This window comes from Haliaeetus leucocephalus, unplaced genomic scaffold (genome assembly GCF_000737465.1).
Source record: "Haliaeetus leucocephalus isolate CR32 unplaced genomic scaffold, Haliaeetus_leucocephalus-4.0 Scaffold373, whole genome shotgun sequence".
Classification (NCBI taxonomy): Eukaryota; Metazoa; Chordata; class Aves; order Accipitriformes; family Accipitridae; genus Haliaeetus; species Haliaeetus leucocephalus.
The window spans coordinates 8,353,523-8,359,522 of record NW_010972809.1 but is presented as its reverse complement, the minus strand read 5'-3'; positions in this window follow the sequence as shown (position 1 = coordinate 8,359,522).

Here is a 6,000-nt window from a genome sequence, read left to right as displayed (position 1 = left end):
GGGGGGGCGGATCCGGGGCGGGAGGTTGTCTGTCTTCCGTGGGCGCGGGGAGGACACGCGGGTCCGGCCCGGGCCTTCCAGCGACCTCCTCCCTCTAAGGCCGTCATACTGCCGTGCCGTGGGGTGGCGTTTTGCCCGAAGATGAAGCCGACCGTCAGGGCACCTCGCACCTTGTAGCCCCCCAGGCTCTGAGATGTTCTGGCCTGGAAGGTCCCGGATCATCTCACAGTGCCAGGGTTTGACCCGAGTGTCCCTGCAGCGTGGGACGGGCTCCTCTCGGGCCGTCTCCGTTCTCAGCACGTGTAAGAGCGTCCCGCCATACCTAGCGCAGTGCCGACGTAGCCGGATTTGGGAATCCGAATGCTAACTTTCAAACTCCTGTATCTCTAAAAAAACACTTGGCCTAACGCATCCTGGCACCCTCACATCTCTGACGGCTGCATCACGCTGGTTACCTGTCATCACCTACCAGTAACTGATGCAGCTCCAACTGGTGAACCGCTGAAGCGCTTGTTAGCAGGTTTTAAGTGCAAGATGCTGTGCTGCTCAATCTCATCTTACTCTTGTTGTTGCAGTTGGAAAGGCCATGTAATTCTTCTTAATGATCTGCGTGCTGATCTTCGTTACGGGCAATATGTCCCGAGTTTGTATTGTCAGGCAGTTTCACGAGTCTACACCTACTTCTTCTCTATGACCACTAATGCATACATAAAAAAGGGTTGCTCACAAGACTGATCTTTGAAAAACAGTACTGGCATCCTTTCCTCTTCCTGATAACTTATCTTTTAATAACCACTGTTGTAGTCTCCCCTGGTGGCAGCTCTTTCTCTGCATACTGGGTTCAGTCATTTCCACTTTAAGTAATAGTTCTATGGGGTACTGTATAACACAATTTCTTTATGTCTAATCAGTGCATTATCCTTAAGATGTCAGTTAGTAAAAATGTAGTCAGAGAGGGTTTACTTTGGATAAAGTGTAACAGTTTACTCCACTTTCCCTTGGGTGTCCTCATTACTCATTTCTTCAGCATCTTGCTCTAAGTTTCTGTGTAACACTGGAATCCAGCTAGCAGCTCTAAGTTGTCTCGGTGATTCCCACCCTCTCCTGTCTTTTTTTTTAGTAGACATGCTTGCTATCTTCACTCTTAAAAGATTTATTACAGACTTCATAGCTAGAGGTGGTAATAACTTGCCATTTCTTGTATTAGTTCTTTCAGTGTTCTAGGACAGAGGCTGATGGGGTTACCTGATTTTTCCCCCAGTAAGTGGTCTCAGTTTTGCTGCCTTTTTTTTTTTTTAAAGGTCTGTCTTATTTACATTGCTAATTTCATATACTGTGTGACTGAGAGCTGATACTGTTGCTTGGTACTGGGATATTGGTTACTCTTTATCCTCAGAGCATAATGCATCTTCCTTATTTACTTTTTGTTTGTGTGCCATAAGTGTCTTTCATTATTTCGTCTTATGCTTTCTGTGCCAGCTGCGACCCAGCTAGGCTTTTGGTCAATGTTCCACTGTATCCATGCCATCTACCCTCTGGGTTGCAGATTTCCTTGCTAGTCAGCCCCTTTTATATTCTATATAGATACTATTCTTACTCCTGCTATCCTGCTTAAGGTATACTGCATTGAGGAAGGCCTGTAGACCTTTTTCACCTTTGGTTGGAAGCAGAAAGTCAATCATACACTTCTGGCTTTGAATAATTACGTGCTTCCTCTTCACCTGAGCGTAACTGACTTTTGAGAAAAGAAATACATCTTCATTCTGAAATCCTACACCTTAGTATTTAGGCTTGCTTTTGTCAATCCAGCAATTTAAGTGAGCTTGTGGTCACTTCGTCGAAAATTGTTTATTCTCCTGAAACCAGTGGATCTGCAAGATGATCATTAAGCATCTCTGTATCTTCTTTGTTTCACAAAGTGCTCAGTAAGGAAATGTGTTCTGCCTTGACTAGAAATATCAAGCTTTGCTGTTATTGGTGTTTAGTTTTCCTCTGGGAAATAATTAAATCCTTGTTACTCCCACAAATGCTGTAATAACAGAGATGCTATTCACAGCCAAGTCTGACTTGTAGCCTTTTTAACCATCCTGCCATGTGGTAATCTTCAGGCAGGCATTATCTTCCCCCCACCCCCCTCCCACTCCAGTTTTTCTATGCTGTTTCCATTCTGGTCTTTGCAGGCACTAACTTAAGTAGCATATGATGCCATCTGAACATAAGTATTTTTATTTCTTATACTTCCCAGTCCCATTCCATCACCTGCCTTTTGTTCCTGCAATGTCAGGTTCCGTGCCCTGGAGCAGGAGTTTCAGCGCTGCCTCAACCTCTTCTGTCGAGTTTTTCCCAGCTGGGCACAGTACCCTTCTACCACCTCTTTTTCAGCCTAACACTTGTTCTCTCTATTCTCCTGCTCCCACCGGGCTCCTCTGCAAGCTTAGATTTGGGTCTTGGCCCTGTCCGCGAGGTTGTGGGAGCAGGTCTGGGCTGCCATGCTGCCTCTCGGCATTCAGCACGTCCCGGACGACAGGCTGCCGAGGGAGCTTTTCCCCGGCTTTGAGGGGCCGGCGCGACAGGGATGAGTAGCCAGGCTGCATGGGAAGCAGTCTTGCTAGAGGGTTTTTAGGTAAGCCCTGCCTTCCGTGGTTTTCTGCTTTATGCCGAAGTTGCAGGTGGTCTTCCATGGAGGCGTAAGGTCTTCCCTCTTCTGCCCTTCCCACAAGAGTCCACGTGTCCAAATGAATCCGCAGGGAAGCGGGGACAGAAAAGGTCCCGCTGCCACTTAGAGCCGGGGCACGGCGCTGGGAGCAGAGCTCCTCAGCCCAGGCAGCCTCAAGGGATTCGCAGGGAACTGGAACAGCATCCCAGAGACTCAATCGGATCTTACACAAACATAATTAAGAAGTTGCATTTTGACACTGCAGCTTACGATATAGCTTCGTTAGCTAGGATAATGGTATTAATTAGTTCAGAATTAGTGTTGCATTCATTTAGGGCATGATGATGAAGCACTAGTGCTTACAAAACATGCTGCTTTATACCACGAAATCTGGTGCCAAGCGCTAATTTTTGCAATCAGAGCAACATGCTGCATTATATCAGCACTTTGTAGTGCCAAGAAAAGGCAAATGAGTCCTTGCATTTCAGAAGCAGCTCTACTTACTGAGCCAGGAAACTGGTAACCTTTTAGAATGGAAAATAATAAAAAAATTGATTTGCATAATGAAAATGCCTCAAAGGAGTTGTTTAACTACATTCTATATGTATATATAGGTTTCCTGTAGTTAACTTTCCCATTTAGAAAGGACTGAGATATTAGGAGTTCTGGTATCTTTATTTTCAATTTTTCAAATTCAGATGATAGTTTTGAATATTCAGCAGAACAGTCTAATTCGTCCCTGGGATTGTCAGCTCCCAGCTCATTCCCTGCCAAGAATATCTCATGACCCAAATACCATTTTTTGTCTTCTATTTTACACAATTTAAATTTAGTGCCTATTTTTCCTCTATGGTGCTTACATTCTTCACAAAGTTTAGCTTTAGCAATGTATAAAGAGAGTTACAAATTTGCTATATTAGTATGGTAAAAATCTAAGTAGGATTCCACTTTATTTATAAAACACTTCTTGGTGTTATCTGTTCTACTCTGATAATTAAGTATTCCTGCCCCAGTGGACATTATTTTTGTTACTATTAATTAGCTCTGTCATGGAAGACAGCTCTTAATTTTATAGCACCTCTCTCTAGGTATTTGTCATTACAGTAGCCTGGAACTTGAGCTTGGCTTCCTCACATTTAACCCTGGCTCTCCAGCCTCTTGAAGTGTTCACGGACACTATATAAATAAGACTGGTGCACACTTTTGGGGGCCTTTTTAGGGGTTCATAATAAAACAGAACTTTGTTAATTGGGGCCTAATCACCTTCTTGTGTGCTTTCCCTCTGTAAGTGTTTTTTACCGCATAGACTCACCAACTCATAAACTAGATTTCAGTGCTAAGAGGCCAGTATAGACTATGGTTTCACTTAAACTGTCCTGTATTTAAGTAGCATCTGGAATCCACTAAAAGCACTGTGAGGCTTTCCACTGACTAAGGGCTTTTTGTATGAAGTGAAAAACTAGTTGATAGTCACTAGGCTTATACTACCCATTTCAATGACCTGTATACTTTTGCCCAATGTGCCAATGCTCAGGTACTTGTTCTGCTATTCCTTTATAACTGGGTCCAGCACGGCAGGAGTGGAGAACGATGTCTTAGAAGTTTGCATGATACGGCTTATTAAAAGGCTTGCTTGAACACCATCATTGCTTTTATACAAGAGCAAACTATGGCTGACTATTCTGTTTTGTGTTTTAGCCAGCAAGACCAAAAAACAGATATTTGTCAGCTACAATCTTCAAAACACAGACAGCAATTTCACCTTACTCATAGAAAACAGGATCAAAGAAGAAATGATGGCTTTTCCAGAGAAGTTCTGATTTTGCATCATTGTAAAATAACCTTAAGTTTTTGTTTTAGAAAAACTGATTGCAATTTTCACACTGACATTAAGTTAGTAATTTGTTTTGTATTGTTTTGATTGAATCTGCAGTTGTTATTAAATATAGATGGGCCTAAATAGAGTTGGACCTGGAATTTATTTTTTTCAAATTTGCTAGCCTGTTAAGTCGTGGATAGGCGAGTAGAGTAGAAAATATACTGCAATGTACAAACATCATTGTAAAAGTGCGTGCAGCGTCTGGCTTCCATTCAGTACTGGGATCTGCTGGGAAATCAGTTCCAAATTCTAGGTGTACAATTAATCTACTATAGTATATAGTAACATAGTGTATCAGCTTTTAGTGTTCAAATAAAAAACCCCACATTTTTGTATTGTAAAGCTGTAACGTAAAATGACTGTTACTTTGCTCCTTTGAGCCCCTATTGGTTGTAGTACTAGTGCAAAACACTGGATTTCCTTCCATCTCTTGGGCACCAAGAACACCAGAAGGGTTTACAAAGGGTTATCTGTACATCCCTGAGGGCTATCTAGAAGGAAAAAGCACGGCTTGAATTCTGGAGCAACAGATAAATCTATCAGGCTGCTAGAAGAGCATCATGTGCATAAACTGAGTATACTTGTTGGATAAACCAGGGCAGTCACTACCACCACCACCACTGCAAAGCATCCTGCTGCTACATGTATGGACTTGCTTTTAGGTAGGATGGATATCCTTTCAAAGGCAGATCCATGAGCTGTTCTGTTCAATGGGCAGGGCAGCTAAAAGTTAACTATACCAAAAAACGCAAACCAGCCACAGAGCCAATGGCGCGGTGAGTGTTTGCAGCCGTCGAGGCGTGCTGTGCTGCAGCACACCACCTATTATTCATAGCAACTCGGAGGAACAGAGTGTAACAACCTGATAAGCGAGTCCAGGTTATTTCTTTTTCATTGTAAGTTGAGCCCTGACTCAGATACAAGCTTCTGATACAAAGGGAAACTACTAGTGCTGCTGCTAGACAGCTGTCCTGACAACCTACAGAAAAATGATGAACTTACCGTGCTGCGGTGCCATAATCGCCAATTAAAAACTGTAACAGAGAGGTTGCTGATGTAGAAGGCGCAACCCCTGATGAATCTCTTGTCCGAAGGGGTCTGAACACCCGGTGGCTTTGATGTTGCAGATTTGATATGGGCACAGAGGGCCCTTCCTTACCTGGTGGGAACAGCTGCCGGTCCTTGGCCGCAGTTCAAGATCAGAATAGCAAAAAGCAACTGTTGGAGGGTATTTTCGTTTTAATTTACACCACCCAGGAAACAGAGTCAACTACTCTTCTGTGATTGACTGTAAAGGATAATTAGTTGCAAATCAAGATGCTGATTTAATTAGCCTCATTTACAATCAGCTCATTCTGTTTGTAGAGGAGGGCAGGACTGTGTGCTGAGGTGTCACTGACGTTAGCTGCTGCTGGGCTGTTTCAGAAGTCACGGTGAGGGAGCCAGACCAAGGAGAGTAAACTGA